This window comes from Macaca nemestrina, chromosome 2, assembly GCF_043159975.1.
Source record: "Macaca nemestrina isolate mMacNem1 chromosome 2, mMacNem.hap1, whole genome shotgun sequence".
Taxonomy (NCBI): Eukaryota; Metazoa; Chordata; class Mammalia; order Primates; family Cercopithecidae; genus Macaca; species Macaca nemestrina.
In genome coordinates, this window is record NC_092126.1 from 202864932 (window position 1) to 202886964 (window position 22033).

A 22033-nucleotide genomic window follows, 5' to 3' on the forward strand; every position below is an offset into this window, starting at 1 on the left:
TCATCTCTTGCCTACAAGATATGCACTTCACCTATAAAGACACATATAGACTGAAAATAAAGGGATAGCAAAAGGTATTCCATATGAATGGAAATCAAAAAAGAGCAGAAGTAGCTATAGTTATTTCAGAAAAAAAAAAAGATTTCAAAACAAAAACTACAAAAAGAGACAAAGGAGATCATTATATAATGATAAAGAGGTCAATTAGGCAAGAGGATATAACAGTTGTGAATATATATTCATCCAACACAGAAGCATCCAGATATATAAAGCCAGTATTATTATTTTTTTAAATTTTTACTTTAAGTTCTGGGATACATGTGCAGAACATGCCGGCTTGTTACATAGGTATGCATGTGCCATGGTGGTTTGCTGCACCTGTCAACCTGTCATCCAGGTTTTAAGCCCTGCATGCGTTGGGTATTTGTCCTAATGCTCTCCCTCCCCTTGTCTCCCACCCCCAACAGGGCCCAGTGTGTGATGTTCCCCTCCCTATGTTCATGTGTTCTCACTGTTCAACTCCTACTTATGAGTGAGAACATGCGGTGTTTGGTTTTCTGCTCCTGTGTTAGCTGAGAATGTTGTAAAGCCAATAATATTACAGCTAAAGAGAGCGATAGAATCCAATACAGTAATAGCTGGAGACTTCAACACCCCACTCTCAGCATTCGACAGATTATCCAGATAGAAAATCAACAAAGAAGCATCAGATTTAATCTGCACTATGGCCCAAATGGACCCGATGGATATTTACAGAACATTTCATCCAACAGCTACAGAATACACATTCTTCTCTTCAGCACAGAGAACATTCTCAAGGATAGATTGCTTGATAGGCCACAAAACATGTCTTACAAAATTCAAAACTATTGAAATCATACATATCAAGTATCTTCTTTGACCACAATGGAATAAAACTAGAAATCAGTGATTAGAGAAACTTTGTAAACTACACAAATATGGAAATTAAACAATGCTTCTGAATGACCAATGGGCCAATAAGAAATGAAGAATGAAATTAGAAAATTTTTTGAAGCAAGTGAAAATGGAAACACAATATACCAACAACTATGGGATATGCAAAAGTAATACCAAGAGAAAGTTTATAGCTATAAACACCTCAAAAAACGTAGTTCCATTACAACTGACACTACAGAAATTCAAAGGGTCTTTGGAGGCTGCTATGAGCAGCTATATGCCAATAAATCAGAAAACCTGGAAGAAATGGGTAAGTCCGTGGACACATACATCCTACCTAAATTGAACTACAAAGAAATCCAAAACCTGAACAGACCAGTAACAAGTAATGAGATTGAAGCTATAATAAAAAACCTGCCAGCAAAGAAAAGTCCAGGACCCAATGGTTTCCCTGCTAAATTTTACCAAACATTTCAAGAAAAAAATACAAATCCTACTAAAGCTATTCAGTATGTATGAGGCCAGTATTACTGATAGCGACAGGAGACAGACAAATTCCTAGGCAGACAGGGATGGGTCCTCGGTGAAATCTGACCTTCAAGCAAAAGACAGTTTAAAGCCTGAAAACTGACCTGCCAGTTCTGGATGGAGTGCACAATCCACGTGACAACTTGTAACCCCGTCCTACCCTCTCCTTCTTGACTGGTTCCTTGTGGATGATGCCTTTTAACCAATCGAACGGTGGTTTTTCCATGCCCACCCATGAACCAGTCAGCACAGACTCCCCCCATCCTAAGCCCAGAATAACCCCAGACTCAGCCACAGGATCGGCTACCCACCCTTGGGTCCCTTCTCACAGCTGAGAGCTTTCCTTCTGTCACTCAAGAAAATTACTGTCTGCCTTATTCACTCTCCAGTGTCCATGCACCTTATTGCTCTTGGTCTTGGGACACGAACTGGGAACCTGCCGAGTGGCACGCAGTGAGAATGAAAAGAGCTGTGAGATGCTCCTGCTCACCGGACTGCAGGAGAAAGGGCCAAACTGTGGGAGTGAAGAGATGCAGCATCTCTTGCGGGCTCAGACCTTGGGACTCTCCGAGCAAGAGCTATAACACCCCTTGGTGCCCCACAGTTGCTGGCATCTCTGGGATTTAGGGTGCCACTGCCTTCCCCTCAACCAGATGCTGGCGCTCAAGGTGGAAGCTGCTGGCCCCGGGCTGGTCCAGCTGTGGGCTGAGCGCGGAGCTACTGAGGCTGCAGGATCTGGGTGGGAGACGTGAGCCAAGTGAGGCCTGCCCGGTTGAGTGAACCGGGGGGGCCCCGAGTGAGGCCTGGGCAGAGATGGCAGCAACTGCAGGGAATCCTGCAGCATCACCAGTTCAAGGCTAGTGTTATCTTGATACCAAAACCAGACAAAAACACATCAGTAAAACTATAGACCAATATTCCCGATGAACATCGATGCAAAAATCCTCAATCAAATACTATTAAACCGAATTTAACAACACGTTAAAAAAAAAATCATCAAGACCAAGCAGGATTTATTCCTGGGATGCAAGGATGGCTCAACATACACAAGTCAATCAATGTGATATGGATATGTCATATAAACAGAATGAAGGACAAAAACCCAGAATCATTTCAATTGATGCTGAAAAGCATTATATAAAATCCAACATCTCTAAGCCCTACTTTCAAAACCCTAAAAAATCTGAGTATAGAAGGAGCGTACATCAACACAATAAAAACCACATGTGACGGACCCACAGCTAGTATCATACTGAATGAGAAATAAATTAAAACTTTTCTTCAAGATCTGGAAAAAGACAAGCATGTCCATTTTCAACACTGTTATTCAACCTAGTATTGGAAGTCCTAGCTACAGAAATCAGTGAAGACAAAGAAATAAAGGGCATCCAAATTGTAAAGGCAAAAGTCAAACTATATTTGTTTTCAGATGATAGGATCTTATAATGGGAAAAACTCAAAGAGTCCACCAAAAACCTATCCAAACTAATAAACAAATTCAGTAAAGTTGCAGGATACAAAATCAACTTAAAAAATCAGTGGCATGTCTATATGCCAATAGTGAGCAATCTGAAAAAAAAAAAAAAATCAGAGCAATTCCATTTATAATAATGGCAAATAAAATTAAATACCTATGAATTAAATTAATAAAGTAAGTGAAAGAACTCTACAATGAAAACTATAAAACATTGATGAAATTAACTGAAAGGAAAAACAATCCTGTAATTTATATGAAACCACAAAAGACCAAGAATAGCCAAACCTGTCCTGAGTAAAATAACAAAACTGGAGTAATCACACTATCTAACTTCAAATTATACTACAAAGGTATAGTAACCAAAACAGCATGGAACTAGTATAAAAACAGACATATAGACAAATGAAACAGAATAGAAAACCCAGAAACAAGTCCACACACCTACGGTGAACTTGTTTTCAACAAAGGCGCCAAGAACACACACTGGAGAAAGAACAGTCTCTTCAGTAAATGGTGCTGTAAACTTGGATGGAACTGGAGGCCATTTTTCTAAGTGAAGTAGCATTACTTATAGTTAAGAAACAAAAAATCAATTATTGTATGTTCTCACTTATAAGGGAGAGCTAAGCTATGAGAATGCAAGTCATAAGAATGATACAGTGGACTTGGAGACTCTGGGGAAGATTGGGAGGAGGTGAGGGAAAAAAGACTACATATTGGATACAGTGTACACTGCTCAGTTGATGGGTGCACTAATCACTAAAAACTACCTGTATCCCAAATAATATCAAAATTAAAAAAAAAAAGGTGCTGGAAAAACTGGATATCCATATACGGAAGAAATAAGACCCTATGTCTCACTATATAGGAAAATAAAATCAAAATTAAAGACTTGAGTTTAAGATCTCAAACTCTAAAAATTCTAAAGAAAACATTGGGAAAACTCTCCAGGACGTTGGTCTGGGCAAAGATTTCTTGAATAATGTCCCACAAGTACAGGAAAGCAAAGCAAAAATAGATGAATGGGATCACATCAAGTTAAAAATCTTCTGCACAGCAAAGGAAACAATCAACAAAGTGATTGTCCAAACCATCCTAGTTGAGAACCATTGGTTCGGATGTAAGCGGCTTAGGAGTGGGTGAGCAAAAAATGGGGCAAGAGTGTATGGAAAAACATGAGGCTAAAGAGATGACATACCTCCATACCTTGTTTTAAATTTGTCCTTCCTTCCACGTTCAATCTGAAGGTCTTTGCCAAGACTCGTTCCTCCACAATCCCATCCTTCTCTCCCCACTGAAGGTATAATAAGGCTGACAGAATGGGATGGCACTTCAAGAAGACAAAGCATCACTGCCCAAGAAGGGTGAAAGAGGATGATACCAATGGCAGCTTTATATGCTGGGCATATAACATCTGTATGGCAAACTGACAGAACAAGAGGTTGAGGAAGTACACAGAAATTGCCTTATGAAATGGATTTAATAACATATTACAAAGTTTAAATTTTATCCAGAAGATTGTAAAACTTTATGGAGGATTTGTAAGCAGATAATTTTTTTGTTGGTTTGTTTTTTTTTTTTCTCTGTAAAGAAAAACATGTTAACAGCTCTATGAATCCATAAGCAATTTGATGGAGTAGAAATACCTGGAAGCAAGAAAACCAGTTAGGAAGATAGGTTTATAATCGTAGCAAGAAGTGTTGAAGGTCAGGTCTTAGCTATACAGTGTGGGTGGAAAGAAGAGAATGGGTTTAAAAGATTTTTGAGTGGATAGCATCAGTATTGGTTCCTCAAAAATGTTTTCTACATGATGAGAGAGAAGGAGATGTCAAGATGACTTCAAATATTTTCTGGGTTGATAGGTGATGTCTTTTACCAATTCTAGCAAATAAGTTCAGTGAATGTCAAAAACAAGAATTTTCAGCCGGGCGCGGTGGCTCACGCCTGTAATCCCAGCACTTTGGGAGGCTGAGGCCGGCGGGTCACGAGGTCAGGAGATCCAGACCATCCTGGCTAACACGGTGAAACCCGGTCTCTACTAAAAATACAAAAATGAGCCGGGCGTGGTGGCAGCGCCTGTGGTCCCAGCTACTCGGGAGGCTGAGGCAGGAGAATGGCGGGAACCCGGGGAGCGGAGCTTGCAGTGAACCAAGATGGCGCCGCTCACTCCAGCCTGGGCCACAGAGCCAGACTCCATCTCCAAAAAAAAAAAAAAAAAAAAAAAAAGAACACAAGAATTTTTTTCTAATGTAGGAGATAGAACTTAAAGTCACATAGAATATCCAGTCATTTACTGAATGTGCAAAATGTAAATTAGAGAGAATTTTTAGTGAGTTATGCCTCCTTTGAAGCAATAATGCACATCTATGAAAGTATATTTCAATTTCAAATACTAGTACTAAATATTACTATTTTAGTACAATTATAGAATAAAACTTTATAAACAAGTAACTATTTTAGCATAAAATACTGTTTTTAACTTTGTAAGACAAGGTATTTGCCACAGCACACTAATCAAAATATTGAGAAAAATGTCCAAGAAATATTTCTTTTGAATGTAAAATATCAATAAAGAGGTTCTATTAAAAATAAAATGGAAACTTGGCATGGTGGTGTTTGCCTGTAGCCCCAGCTACTCAGAAGGCTGAGGCAAGAGGATTGCTCATGTCCAGGAGTTCAGGTCCACAGTGCATTATGATCACATGTGTGAATAGCCATGGCACTCCAGGCTGGGCAGCATAACAAGATCCCGTCTTTAAAATATTTTTAAAAATAAAATGGAGCATAAACTTGTAGCAAATTCTAAATTATCATTGGTTTACTTTATTTGTAATCATACTGAAATGATGAAATATTCATTCCATATTTAGCTTCATATGTAAAATCATGAAAAATATATTTATATTGAGCATATATAAGAAGTCAAAATACACATTCTAATGATTCTTATTGAAAATAAATATAAATTTATTTTATAATATATAAAATAGTTCAGTATAACAGAATAGGACCTCTCCTCAAAGTAGGAGATATTATTATGAAATCAGAAATTAAGCATTAATCCTCTGGTTTCCCCTTTGTCTGTCTCTATTTTTTTCTTTTACAAACTAAAATATGTATATGTGTGTGTGTATATATATATACACACACACACATACACACACACAAGTAAAGAAAGAAAAACATTAAGACACAGAGCTGAAGACAAAAAAACCCAACAGAGTAAGTTAATATTACTGTAATAGTAAAAGGAACCACTATTGCTTTCCCCAAGGTATTTCTGACTTTATTTTAGATAATGTGCCATTTGAGACACATCTCTCTGTTCTCTAGAGACTTATAAAATAATAATTACATTTAGGTTGCCCTTCTTTTATCAAAAGGCTGAAGATGATATCAATCTATTTCTATTCCACAGGGCTTAGAGACTTTCAGTGGAATTTTGGATGTTTTACAGCAAATATCATGGAGAAAATATACACCATAAAAATGGTCCTCCATTAATCTTTGGAGTGTTTTGTTCTGGTTTGATCATAGTGTTTGTGATGATATTACAGTGTGTTCACTGTTTGGATTCTAGTTTCTGAAAACCAATCTACAATCTACACTGAGGCAGGGGATTGGTAGTTCCACAGATTTATGGCAAAATTAGGTAATACAGTGCAAAGAAGCAGTTTGTGCTAAGCCAGAGGAAAAATGATTACCCTCATTTTTTTGTTTAAATTAAGAAACACTTTTATTTCTCCAGTAGAATGGCCTTCCTTCTTTTCCAGAAAATCTACAATTTACCACAAGGCACAAAATTTATAGAGCATGTATACAATACATCCTAGTGGTTAAATGGTTGTGTTGTAAAGAATCTTAGAAGATATCTAGCCTGGCTTTCCTCCAAATAACAGGATCCTGTCTACTGCATCCTTGAAAGACAATGATGTTACTTATACAAAACCTCCATTCTACTGCCAGACAGTCCTAATTAAGATAAGGTTCTCTGTAGTGAAGTAAAGTAAGTCTTCCAAAATGTATTTTCTCCCAGGCTGCACCTATCAAACAAGGGGGGAGAAAAATCTATCTATACATAAATATGATAGTCCTTAAATACTTGAGCATAACTAGCAGATATGCTAGTTATTCTTTAATTCCCCATGTTAAATATCCCTAATTTCCTCAGCTGTTTCTGTGATTTACAAATCTATTATCCCCAGTTCCCTCCTCTAAGCAATTTATTACTCCAGTCTTACCCTTTGTGTATGATACTCTGATCTGCCTACCCAACTCTCCTATGGAAAAATTCTGCCTATTAGAACATCCAGATTACACTGTTAGACCATGTACAACTTTTATGTAACTAGAAATTCTAAGGTTTTTCACATGAACAATTGTTAGTTTTTGACACTTACATGAACTTGTTTAAATGTTTTCTAGCTCAATTTCATCTTGATTTTGATGGGTGATTCCAATTACCTTTTTTTTTTAAAATACAGTTGGAGAAGCTATAAAAACATGTAAACCTGGGTTTAAATTCCAACTTTGATTTGAGAGTTGTGCTCTAAGAGTTTGACTTAATCTACATATTTGATCTATGTCTTTAATGTCTTATCTGAAATTTTAATAAAAATATTGAAGAGGATAAAAATAAAGCAATTTTATACCTTGGTATATAACTATTTTAGAAAGACTATCTCCACTAATGGAAATGTTTAGCATAATCATTCAACAAGTTATAAATGCATAAAAACATTTTAATCAGTTTATATTTTTCCAACAGTTTTTAAACAGTTTATATTTTTCCAAGATTTTGTAAGCTTGCAGTGTAATTTGTAGAACGTCTTGCAGCAGTTCAAATGCACTAACATATACATGAAATTACACTGATTTTCCAGCCTTGGCAAGTTGACATAGCCTTTCAGTTTGACATAGTTTGCTTTTCCTTAAACTGTGCTGGCTCCTCCTGTTCAGCCTTTGCTGTATAAATGTAAAAGCTGTCTATGTGATTACTTATACTTTTTCTAGAGATAAAGTTGAGCTTCTTGGTCAAGGCTTTCCAAAATGTAACTGTCTACCTTCTTGGCAAGCAGGTGAAATCTCTAACTATACATTGTTGTACTAATTGCAAACTCTCTGTGGTAAAATACACACACAAAATCAACATTTCTATACGACATACTCCCATGCAAAGTATGAAAACTTCCTGGCATTTGAGTAGCATAACTACAATAGCAATTAACTAGAGTAGGTTGGTCCAGATTTAATTATTAAATATTTCTATTAAAATGTTCCACATAAATTAAATTAGAAAATATAATTAAGCAAAATAAGTTAGGCCAATAGGGTCACATCTACTAAATTTGCAAAATAAAAATTTCATTGAGTATTGCTGTTTTACTCTAGTTAAGAAATGAGGTAAAAAAGGTGATTTTCATATAAAATTAAATTTATGATGTCTTATTCTGAGAAGAACTGATATCTAAAGATATTCACACAGAAGCTCACCACTCGGCTGTCTTAAGGTTATGATTTATTAATTGAACATTAAAGGATAATGTTTAATAAAAAGAGTTATTAGCTGAGTTATATTACTTCGAATACACAATTATCCACATACTGCTTCTTACATCCAAAAACTACATATCTCTGGGATTATTTAAAATGTTCTTTATTTGTGCTGTAGACACACAGCAATTTCTGTCTGCCCTATCTTGTTCATGCTGTTTAACATTCACAGCAATGAACTGTTTATTTAGTAATGTCACCATTAGGATATAGTAAGGTATTCAAGTAGATAAGATAACCCACAGAACTTAGTATCTACTTATAGAATCAATGTAGCATTAAGCCATGGCTTTTACACAATCAATTTTATTTTACTGCTGACAGACTATCATTGATATCTAAGACCAGTTTAAATTCTTTTTTCTTTCTGTAAACAACTGTTAATTATTACCTGCACTAAGACTTTCAGTGCAATTTGTAAGACATGCTGCATATGCCCCTTTAATTTATATGTATATTTAATTTTGACAGGAAACTATCAAGCAAATTCACATTTAGAAAAATAAAAACAAACTGATTGCTAAGTGTCCCAGTGACCACTTATACCAGAGTGTTACTGACAGGGACTCTTATTCCTTTCTAGACATGGAATTCTAGACAAGTAGAGAAGCACACATGTTATGAAGCTTATAGCATTCCAGATGGAATAACTGAATTCATTCAAAAAGCCAGACCAAGAGCATGTATATGCAGCACCCATAGCCAAGGTATATAAACACACTTCTAGTGTTTTATTTTGGAAAAAAAACTTCAAGCAATCTTTTTTTTAGAAACCCCATCTTTTCATTCATAAGAGTAAAAACATCGAGTTCAATTTAATTCTTATTTTGGAAATTTAATAGGGATTTATTGGTCTATTTTTTTTTTTTTTGCTTAATTGTATTTCTAATTCTTTAAGAATTGGGTGAATATTCGAATCAAAAAGAAGGAATGTCTATATTTCTATTCATATATATAATATATATTATATATCATTATATATGTGAGTAGATATAAAATATATTATATATAATATGTTTATTATATATAATATATTATATATATATATATATTTTTTGAGATGGAGTCTGGCTCTGTGGCCCAGGCTGGAGTGAGCAGGGCCATCTTGGCTCACTGCAAGCTCCGCCCCCGGGGTTCCCGCCATTCTCCTGCCTCAGCCTCCCGAGGAGCTGGGACCACAGGCGCCGCCACCACGCCTGGCTAATTTTTTTGTAGTTTTTGTGGAGACGGGGTTTCACCATGTTAGCCAGGTTGGTCTCCATCTCCTGACCTCGTGATCCGCCCGCCTTGGCCTCCGAAAGTGCTGGGATTACAGGCCTGAGTCACCGCGCCCGCGTCCGGCCTCTACTCTTATATTTTTTAACACAGAATGATTTTCAGACAATTTGCGAAGTATTTACCTTGGAAGTATTTAAAGTACTTTGAGAGCACATTAGAGATGAAATAGAAGATTAGAAGTATGAGGAAAATGTCTCTTTAATGTAATACCAGACAAATGTTCTCATTTTGGAAAACAATAGAGATTATACAATGAGCCCGATATAGTTCGGCTTTATCCCCACCCAAATCTCGTCTTGAATTGTAACTCCCAGGTGTCATGGGAGGAACCCAGTGGGAGGTGATTATGGGGATGTGTCTTTCCTGTGCCTTTCTCATGAAAGTGAATGAGTCTCATGAGATTTGATGGTTTGATAAGGGGAACCCATGAGACTTGATTTGCATTCTCTCTCTTGCCTGCTGTGATGTAAGATGGGCCTTTCACCTTCCACCATGATTGTGAGGCCTCCTCCACCACGTGAAACTGTGAGTTGAATTAAACCTCTTCTTTTATAAATTACCCAGTCTTGGGTATGTCTTTATCAGCAGCATGAAAACGAACTAATACACTAAATTGGTACCAGTAGAGTGTGGTGCTGCCGAAAAGACACCCAAAAATGTGGAAGCGACTTTGGAACTGGGTAACAGGCAGAGGTTGGAACAGTTTGGAGGGCTTAGAAGAAGACAGGAAAATGTAGGAAAGTTTGAAAGTTCCTAGAGACTTGGAGGTCTCAGAAGAAAACAGAAAAATGTGGGAAAGCTTGGAACTTCCTAGAGACTTGTTGAATGGCTTTGGCCAAAAGCCTGATAGTGATATGAACAATAAAGTCCAGGCTGAAGTAGTCTCAGATGGAGATGAGGAACCTGCTGGAAACTGGAGCAAAGGTGACTCTTGTTATGTTTTATCAAAGAGACTGGTGGTATTTTGCCCCTGACCCAGAGATCTGTGGAACTTTGAAATTGAGAGAGATGATTTAGGGTACTGGTGGAAGAAATTTCTAAGCAGCAAAGCATTCAACAGATGACCTGGGTGCTTTAAAGGCATTCAGATTTATAAGGGAAGCAGAACATAAAAGTTCAGAAAATTTGTACCCTGACAATGTGATAGAAAAGAAAAACCCATTTTCTAAGGGGAAATTCATGCTGGCTGCAGAAATTTTCTTAAGTAATGAGGAGCGGAATGGGAATGTGAATCCCCAGGAAGATGGGGAAAATGTCTCCAGTGCATGGCAGAGGTCTTCACAGCAACCCCTCCCATCACAGGCTTGGAGGCCTAGGAGAAAATAGTTTCCTTGGCCAGGCCTGGGGTTCCCATGCTGTGTGCAGTCTAGGGACTTGGTGCTTTGTGTCCCAGCCACTCCAACCGTGACTAAAAGGGATCAAGGTACAGCTCGGGCTGTTGATTTAGTGGGTGGAAACCCCAAGCCTTGGAAGCTTCCATGTGGTGTTGAGCCTGCAGGTGCACAGAAGTCAAGAATTGAGGTTTGGGAACCTCCACCTAGATTTCAAAAATTGTATGGAAATGCCTGGATGCCCAGGGAGAAGTTTGCTGCAAGGGCGGAACCCTCATGGAGAACCTCTGCTAGGGTAGTACTGAAGGGAAACATGGGGTTGGACCCCCACACAGGGTCCCTACTAGGGCACCACTTAATGGACCTGTGAGAAGAGGACCATTGTCCTCCAGACCCCAGAATGGTGGATTCACTTAGAGCTTGCACCATGCACCTATAAAGCTGAAGGCACTCAACACCAGCCTGTGAAAGCAGCCAGGATTGGGGCTATACCCCGCAAAGTCACAGGGGCAAAGCTGCCCCAGACCATGGGAACCCACCTCTTGCATCAGCATGACCTGGATATGAGACATGGAGTCAAAGGAGATCATTATGGAGCTTTAAGGTTTGACTGCCCTGCTGGATTTCAAACTTGCATGGGGCCTGTAGCTCGTTTGTTGTAGCCAATGTCTCCCATTTGCAATGGCTGTATTTATCCAATGCCTATAACCCCATTGTATCTAGGAAGTAACTAACTTGCTTTTGATTTTACAGGCTCATAGGTAGAAGGAACTTGCCTTGTTTCAGATGAGACTTTGGACTGTGGATTTTTGAGTTAATGCTGAAACGAGTTAAGGCTTTGGGGGACTGGTGGGAAGGCATGATTGGTTTTGAAATGTGAGGACATGAGATTAGGAAGGGACCAGGGTCTGAATGATATTGTTTGGCTGTGTCCCCACCCAAATTTCATCTTGAATTGTAACTCCCACAATTCCCACATGTCGTGGGAGGAATCCAGTGGGAAGTGATTGAATTTTGGGGGTGGATCTTTCCTGTGCTGTTCTCATGATAGTGAATGAGTCTCACAGGATCCGATGGTTTGAATAGGGGAAACCCACTTCAATTGGTTCTTATTCTCTCTCTTGCCTGCTGTGACGCAAGACGGGCCTTTCACCTTCTGCCATGATTTGAGGCCTTCTGAGCCACATAGAACTATGAGTCAAATTAAACCTCTTTTTTCCATAAGTTACCCAGTCTCCTGCATGTCTTTATCAGCAGCATGAAAATGAACTAATACAGAGACTTACAATATTTTGGTAAATCATTTTCAAATTCTTAATGTGGAAGGTTTAAAAAAATCTGTTATTCAAGCACTGGGGAAAGGACTCCCAGTTTAGTAAATGGTGCTGGGATAACTGGCTAGCCATATGCAGAAGATTGAAATGGGGCCCCTTCCTTACACCATATATAAAAATTAATTCAAGATAGGTTAAATTCTTAAACGTAAAACGCAAAACCATAAATCCTCTGGAAGACAATCTAGGCAATACCATTCTGGACATAGGAATGGGCAAATATTTCATGATGAAGATGCCAAAAGCAATTGCAACAAAAGCAAAAATCAACAAATTGAATCTAATTAAACGAAAGTTCGTCTGCAGAGCAAAGGAAACTATCAACAGAATAAACAGAAAATCTACAGAATGGGAGAAACCATTTGAGAACTATGCATATGACAAAGGTCTAATATTTAGCATCTATAAGGAACTTAAATTTGCAAGATAAAAACAAAAAAAATTAAAAAGTGGGCAAAGAAGATTAACAGACACTTTTCAAAAGAAGACATACTTGTGGCCAAAAGCATATGAAAAAAAGCTCAACATCACTGATCACTAGAGAAACACAAATCAAAACCAAAATGAGATACCATCTCACACCAGTCAGAATGGCTATTACTGAAAAGTAAAAAAAAAAAAAAAAAAAAAAATAACAGATGCTGGAGAGTTTGTAAAGCAAAAGGAATGCTTATACACTGTTGGTGGGAGTGTAAATTGGTTCAACCATTGAGGAAGATGGTGTGGTGATTCCTCAAAAACCTAAAGATAGAAATAACATTTGAACCAGAAATACCATTATTGGGTATATACCCAAAGGAATGTAAGTCATTCTATCATAAAGCCACATATATGCATATGTTCATTGCAAGACTATTCACAATAACAAAGACATGGAATCAACATAAAAGAAAATGTGGTACATACGTACTATGGAATACTATGCAGCCATAAAAAAGAACAAGATTATGTCCTTTGCAGGGACATGAATGGAGCTAGAGGCCATTATCCTTAGCAAACTGATACAGAAACAGAAAACCAAATACTGCATGTTTTCGCTTTTCAGTGGGAGCTAAACGATGAGAACACACGAACACAAAGGGAGGAACTTTGTGTTACTACTGGGGCCTACTTAACAGGGCAGGGTGGGAAGAGGGAGAGAATCCGAAACAAATACCCATTGGGTACTAGGCTTAGTACATGGGTAATGAAATAATCTGTACACCAATGCCCTGTGACGTGAGTTTACCTCTATCACAAACCTGCACGTGTAACCCTGAACCTAAAACAAAAGTTTTTTTTTTTAAATTTTTGTTTTAATTTATATACATCAAATGGGTAGGCCTTACATGTAGAAAGTAATTAAAGATGAAGTTACTTTCTGCTGTCTTTGAAGTGTTCAATGACATTCGATTATAGAATAATGGAAATAGATATGTTTTTCTATGTGCTGTGTTCCAAACAAGGTTATTACATACTTTCTTACTAACTGTTGCTTCGTCACAAAGATGGAGTACTAACTGACGAAAATAGCTTTAAGAATTGAAAATTAATCCCTGTATTCTTACATTGCCATATTATTTTAGATATGATAATTTATATTTTTTTCACCCCTCAGCTTTTTCCCCATCTGGATATGTTTGAGTCCCTTCAATTTTATATGAACAGCCTATCAATACAAACAAACAAAGCTTCACCATTTACTTTAAAAAATATTGTCAAGTGATTGACACACTTAATTGAAATTTTTACTGAGATAATTATAGATTCATAAGGACTTTTAAGAACTAATACAGAGAGCTGATGTGTACCCCTTTGCCCATTCCCTCAGTGGTAACATTTTATAAAACCATAGTACAAAATCACAACCAGAATATTGACATTAATACAATTCATCCATCTGATTAGGATTTCCCATTTTACTTGCATTAATTCGTGTGTGCATGTGTGTGTATTTAGTTCTACAGAATTTTATCACATGCATATTCACTACCACATTATATAGTTCCAGTTCCCCAAAAGTCTCTTGAATTCTCCTTTTATTAAAAACAAAACAAAACAAACAAAAAAACCACTTTCCTCTTCCCTCCATTCCCATCCCTAAGCACTGGCAACCACTATTCTGTTCTCCATTTCTAAAAATTTGTCATTTAGAATGTTATATAAATGGAATTTTGCAGTATGTAACCTTTTGGGCTTGGCTTTTTTTTTTTCTTCACTCAATATAATTTCCGGAATATTCATTCAAGTTATTGCATCTATCAATAATCTGTTCCTTTTTATGGCTTAATAGTATTTCTTGGTAGGTATGGACAGCCGTTGTTCCATCATTCACCCACTGAAAAACATCAAAGCTGTTTCTAGTTTGGGGTTATTACGAAAAAAGCTGTAAATATTCATGTGCAAGTTACTGTAAAAATATAACAAAAGTGTTTAAAGCCGTCTGTCAACTTGGTAGTGATGTTATCTATACTGTCATATCAGTGTGATAAAAATATTTATACTAAAACTTATATCAAATCATCTTAGCCCAACAATTGATGCTTTTTATCTTTCTGAGATTAAAAAATGTGGTACATATATACCATAGAATACTATGAAGTCATAATAAAGAACAAGCTCATGTCCTTAGCAGGGACATGGATGGAGATGGAGTCCATAATCCTCAACAAACTAATGCAGGAAGTGAAAACCAAATACCACACATTCTCACTTATAAGTGGGAGCTAAATGATGAAAACACATGAACACAAGGAAGGGAACAACAGACACTCGGGCCTACTTAAGCGGGGAGGGTGGGAGGAGGGAGGGATCAGAAAATGTAGCATTTTTACATTCTCAACCGCAATATGTGTGTGATTCAGTTTCTCTATGTCCACAAGAACATTTAGCGTTATCTGTTTTTTAGCTGTTATGATAGGTGTGTAGTGATACCTCATTGTGGTTACTTATTTTTCATTTATGTATCCTCTTCCATGAAATGTCTGCTCATACTTTTTGCCCATTTTTTGTTTTTTAGTTTGTTTTACTATTGAGTTTTAAGAGTTTTTTTTTTTGTATACCATCAATATTAGTCCTTTGTCAGATATGTGTTTGCAAATATTTTCTCTCAACCTTTGGCTTTTCTTTTCTCCTCTTCACATGGTTTTTACAGAATAAAAGTTTAAATTTTGATGTGGTCCATTTATTAATGTTTTCTTTTATGAATTGTTCTTTTTGTTTCAATTTTAAAGAACCCTTTGCCTAATGCCAGATTATTACAATTTATTTTTTCCTAAAAATTTAATAGTTTTACAGTTTTCATTTAAATTCTTACCCATTTGACATTTGACTCACTGTTTATAAAAGATAGAGTTTTATGTTGGATTTATTTTTTAAAAATTTTACTTTGGATATCCAATTACTTCAGCATCAATTGTTGGGCTAAGATGATTTGATATAAGTTTTAGTATAAATATTTTTATCTCACTGATATGACAGTATAGATAACATCACTACCAAGTTGACAGAGTGCTTTAAACACTTTTGTTATATTTTTGTTTAGAACAATTATTTTTTAAATGACATGTCTATCAAGCCACAAACAGAGATTTGCTGTTATACAGTATTTGGCATTATAATGATAGCTGTTAAAATCAGTGTCTCCTATACCACCTTTAATGGGCCATCAGGGTGAATGGGTTGGCAGATTGTATCTCTTTTATGAAAGTAGAGCACTTAATCCAGGAGGGCTAAGAGACACCAAAACTCTGCAATTAAAGGCAGAATGTGATATTCTGACTACCTGCTGTTGATGGCCTAATACTTCAGTCAAGTGCCAATGGGAGTGAGGCAAAAATTTGTTTTGAAGGCCATCTGTGTTTTCTTAGCTTGTGATTGTCACCTACATTTAACAAATGAGGGAACTAGGGCTCAGAGGGTTCAGATTCATCCCATACTTCTCTAGCTGGTAAATGTCAGAGAGGGTTCTATCTGCTGCCGGTCTTCCGTTCTTTTCACTGCTCAAAGCACATCTCACTGGATTCTCAAGTGTCTTTTCTAATATCTACATGTGCTGCTCTTCATAGTCTATATTATTTAACATATTATCTCTCTTATCACTTATGGTGATACCGGTGCCATTGGTTGTATTGACACAATAATACTGTAAGCATTGTCCCATTTCAATATATGTTTCCCTGAGGTTATTGATCATGGGACACCCCATAAAGAAATTAAAACTCAATAGTTCTTTTTTTTTTTTTTTTTTTTGAGACGGAGTCTGGCTCTGTCGCCCAGGCTGGAGTGAGCGGCGCCATCTTGGCTCCCTGCAAGCTCCGCCCCCCGGGTTCCCGCCATTCTCCTGCCTCAGCCTCCCGAGGAGCTGGGACCACAGGCGCCGCCACTGCGCCCGGCTGGTTTTTTGTATTTTTAGTAGAGACGGGGTTTCACCGTGTTCGCCAGGATGGTCTCGATCTCCTGACCTAGTGATCCGCCCGTCTCGGCCTCCCAAAGTGCTGGGATTACAGGCGTGAGCCACCGCGCCCGGCCAAAACTCAACACTTCTGAAAGACAGCAATTCAAAATAAATGCAAGAAGCTTTTTGGTACTTATTCTCAGGTTTATAGTTGCCTTCTCTCTATGAACACTCCTTACAACAGGGCTTTCTTTTTTTTAAATCTTGAAATGATGTGTTTTTATTCCCAAAACCCTTTCAAGAAATAAACATCCATTGCCGGATCTTATGTTTTCGCTCTGAAGGCAAGCTTTGTGTCTGTTCCACCATGAGCCAGAATGTTAATAATTACAGAACACAGTGCCTGTGTGGTTTGATGTGTTAAATATTCAGAGATAAATAGATTATGTGGCTCAGGGGTGTTTGAAGACGTGATTGGTACTGACTGACCGAATTTCAAGTGGATTGTCCAAACTCGGAGGATGTGGTTTACAAAACTATCTGTGTGCTGTGTTTCTTTGGGTTCTTTTATGCTAATAATGTCCCAGACCTGCAAAATCATTCTACTTTGATTCCTGTTTGGAATTCTTATGTTCATAAGAAAGCAGAAAAAATTTTTCAGGGAACCATACATCAGTGGCCTTGGCCTTTCTGTGCACTACATGAATTTGATTTCACTTAATATGCATATCATTCATATATAATCTGTAATTTTTTACAGATCATGTTCATGCTTTATTCATTTGGGGGAACTTTTATTAACAAAATATAATTTTATGCTTTTTTTTGCATGTTGTCCTTGAACAGTCTGTTTTTTATCATTCTTAGTGTCACACAAGTATGAATGTAAATCTAGAAATGGAATCTATCATTTTATAAATCACAAAACTCAAATATTTTTTTGTGAAAATGTTATACTTACACAAAATAACATGTAATAAAATACATAATATATAATTTCTATTTTATATGCATACATCACATTATAAATGCTTTCCTAGTTTTTATTGTCCCCCAGAATGTGTTCTGTGTGTGTATATATATATATTTATAGAAATATATTTACTGATTTTCCCCACATAAGCTGCATTCTGTCTTAGTCTGTTTGGGTTGCTATAACAGAATACCACAGATATTATGACTTAAACAACAAAAATTCGTGAGTTCTAGAAGCTGGGTATTCCAAGATCAATGTGCCCATAAATCCAGTATCTGGTATGGACACTCTTTCTGGTTTGCAAAAGGGCTGTTTTCTCATTGTATCCTCATTTTTCTCCAGTCTCATCTTATCAGGGCACTAATCTCATTCATGAGGGCTCCACCCCCATGACTTAATTACCTCCCAAGGCTCCACATCCAAATACCGTAATAATGGGGATTTGGGGCTTCAATACATTAGTTTTGCAGGGAACAAATTTAGTCCACAGCTTTATTATTGCCAGTATTCTGTATTATTTTTCCATTGAAAAATAGGTTGGTCACTTTTTAGCTGTAATGCCACACAAATAACTCAGTTCTCTGGTTTTTCGGTTGTAAAAACAAGTTTACAATATTGACCTCAAAGTAAATTTGGGAAAATCATTTATTTGGCAATTAAATAAAATGCATTTATGCACTCACTTATTTAGCTCCAACTCTATACCAAACACCATTCTTCCTTCATGGAATTTACATTCTAATGGAGGCATGTTAGAAAAAAATCACCCAGATAGACAAAGTAACAAAAATAAAAGTAAGGAAATAGAAAGTGAACAGGGGAATGATGGATAATAGTATTTTGGATAAGGATCTTTAGGAATTATATTAAATATGAGAGTAATTCCAATGCAGTTTATAGAGACTTAAGAACAGGGCCAAGCACCTATTTGTTACTTCATCAGTATTAGTTTCTTCCCTTCTTTCTTCTTTCTTCTTCCTTTTGATAACCCAGACGATGATAACTTAAATCTAAATGATGTGTTGTAATTGCACCACCAGTCCTAAAGCATTTGCTGTGATTTGTCTCAAATTCATATTTTTATGAGACTGAAAACAAAGCATGAGGTTAGGTTAGGAATAGAGAGAAACCAAATTTTGATCTGATCCTGCTCTCAACTAGCTCTGCAACTTTAGAAAACAGCCTCTTATTATATTGGCTCATTCTTCCCAGAAACCAGAACTCAATGTTCTCATGTATATTGCAATGGATGTTAGATATTCCAGCTACTCTAAACTTAAAGGATTCAATAAAATTAAACTATTCAACTGCTTTACTGTAAGATTTCTGATAAAATGTTTACAACATACTTTCTTTTATGATAATATGTTACTTTACAACAATATTTATATTATTCCAGCTCTTTCCATACTTTTCTTTCCAAATAATTATGTTTTTAATGAAAGATGAAGAAGTTTCATCACTGAGATCTATTTCTCTTATTTTATACATTTAAAAAATTATAATAGCTGCCGCTATATACCTGCTTCCAAATATAAAGTATCTAGTAAAATATCTTCAAAAATATAAAAAATAAACATGAAGCTGCTATAAATATAAGAACAATTAAAGAAGAGAGGAACTCAACTCTGCTTTGAAGTTCCTAATTCATGTTTACTTCTCTAAACATTATCTACATTTTTACTAGTGTTTCTGAAAAAATAGCAGATGATAAAGTACATTCATTCATCAAAATATCTAAATAAGTGTTTTAATTCTGAAAAATCATGATGAAAACACTTAATTTCTGAAAACCATTAATAAGCTAGTGTGTTGATCATTAGCTCTTGCCATACTAATTTGCATGCTCTGCTCATTCATTTTAAAGTGATTAACCGTACATTCAGTTATCTGATCAGATTATTTAGTATGTAAGAATCATCTCCAATTTCTTGCAGATGCCATCAAGATTCTGGCAGCTTAAATGCAGCTATTTCAGAAGTGCTCTCAGATCTGAACTGATGGTCTCATTTTTTAGGTATGCTTGGAATATTTCTACATCTTTCTCCAGGTCATTAGCCAATCTTGATGATCTAGCAGTAATTAAACCCAACAACTCTAGAAAGAAAGCTGGGATTAGAGTGTTCTTAATGTCACACACACAAAATAAAGGATATTGTTCACTTTGGTGATGAGCTGCTGGAAAACAGCCACAGTTCTATCTGCTAGCAATTTAGGAACTGTATTATTCATGTGTGTATTCAGCATGATGCACAGTGAGTGGTACATGGTAGTTTCACAATAAAAATATGTTGAAATATGGTCAGCTGCTTTGTTAGTTTAGTTTATTACTTACAATTATTTGTGATTATGATGTATCTGTAAGCTAGGCTTTTTCAAACAGTGCCTGGTCTGTGTTTGTTACTGCATTTACAGTGCTAGGCATAATGACTATCATAAGGCACTATTGAATAAATATTTATTGAGGGAATTAGTAAGAATGTCAACATCTTTTTTTGTCCTGGCTAAGGACCATGAAGATAATATGATCTCAGCCCTAGACCCACAGGAATGAGTTCTGGAAATTACCTGCATGATTTTGGAAGTGAATTCTTCCCCAGAGTATTCAGAATAAATGTCTGATGGTTTGAACACTCTGAGTAGAAACTTGGAATAGAAAGTCCCATAAATTTACACTAGGACTTCTGGCCTACATAGTTGTGAGATTCTAATTGGGTGCTATTTTAAGCCACTAATTTGGTAGTAATTTGTTACCCAGTGACAAGAAACTAATATAGAAGGTTTGCATGGCTGGAGGAATATACGTTGGTATTTTGATAACATATTTGATGTAATGTTCATCTTGATAGCTCAGAGTTATTATCTGAGAATTACATTTGGTCTCTAAAATCATGTTAAGACTGCCTTTAACAAATCTTCAGTATGAACATCATAGCAAATATGTATGAATGAAATATTTTAATGTATTTTGACATTGTTTTTGAGCATCTGTCTAGGTTAGTTTGTTAGCAAGAGCAGGTCTTGGTCAGATCAAAGTTGCTTTCTTTAGAAATGTGCTCTCTTGAGCCCCAGGGGAACTGGGTAAAAAATATAAATTATCTGTGCAGGGAAAACAACCCCAAACTGGTACATGTAAAATCACATTCAGTGTCTGGAGGACGTATTTTCTCTTCCATCTTGCAAAGCACATTTTAATTTAATCTAGGAGAAGTAACAATAGGAAAGTTATTTAAAGTACACAGGTACTTTCACAGTTTTAGCTCAGCTTTTTTTTTTTTACAGAAATTTTCTCATTTAGTTTGAAAATAGTTTCTAAAAATGACATCTTTCCGTAAAAAGTATTTACACATTTCCTAAGCTCTTAACTTATTACTGTTATTCTCCATGTATAAATGAAAAATAGCCCCAATATCACAGTGAACCAAGCTCTGTGTAGTAGGATTTGAATAGCTAAATCCTCATATTACATGGCCTGGCATTTTGATTAATGTCATGAATTCCAAAACAGTTTCAATTTCCAGAGCACTTTCACACAGAGAGCCCCAATGTGTATCACTAAAACAGTAAAAATAAAATTAAAAGAAAAATCACATTGAAATATACAGTTCATAAACATTTTTCTGCAATGTTTAGTCAGAGAAAATGTCCCCAATTATTTCACGTGGTATATGCTGACAAAATGCACAATGATTTGCTTCTTATTTCTGAAATAAATAAATTCATAGCTTGGTTCTCAAAGAAAATAAAGACAAAATACAAGGTTTACTATTGGCGGGAGTTTGTAACCTGAGTTTATAACACCTGAGGATTTTGAAGGTAGAATTCAGGAGGTTTGTATTACTGAACAGGGAAAATATTTATCTTTATTTCCACTAACTTCTATAAAAATAGACAACAAACTACAGAAATATTAGAAGTATCTATGGCTTAGACATCACTGATCTTTTTTAATACAGTCTACACTTAAACAATGCATGTTTGAACTACATAGGCCGGTGTATGCTTGGATTTTCACCTGCCTCTGTTGAGACAGCAAGACCAATCCTTCCTTTTCTCCTCCTCCTCAGCCTACTCAAGGGAGGATGAAGTCCTTTATGATGATCCACTTCCCCTTAATGAATAGTAAATATATTTTCTCTTTCTTATGATTTTCTTAATAACAATTTCTTTTCTCTAGCTTACCTTATTGTAAGAATCCAATATATAACACATTTACCATACAAAATCTGTGCTAATTCACTGCTTATATTATCAGTCAGACTT

General features: G+C 36.3%; 1 protein-coding gene and 1 long non-coding RNA gene across 16 annotated transcripts in view; one reads left to right on the forward strand and one right to left on the reverse strand.

The window, feature by feature from the left end:
- LOC105485558 (roundabout guidance receptor 2) overlaps positions 1-22033 on the reverse strand; it is a 1382758-nt gene that overhangs the window by 1059946 nt on the left and 300779 nt on the right. The gene's annotated exons all lie outside the window — the stretch shown is intronic.
- Positions 1-22033, forward strand: part of LOC105485550 (uncharacterized) — a 66645-nt gene that overhangs the window by 11857 nt on the left and 32755 nt on the right. Inside the window, exon 2 of the long non-coding RNA XR_011620437.1 lies at positions 19708-19787. This is a non-coding gene — a long non-coding RNA (uncharacterized lncRNA). The remainder of the gene's footprint in view (positions 1-19707; positions 19788-22033) is intronic.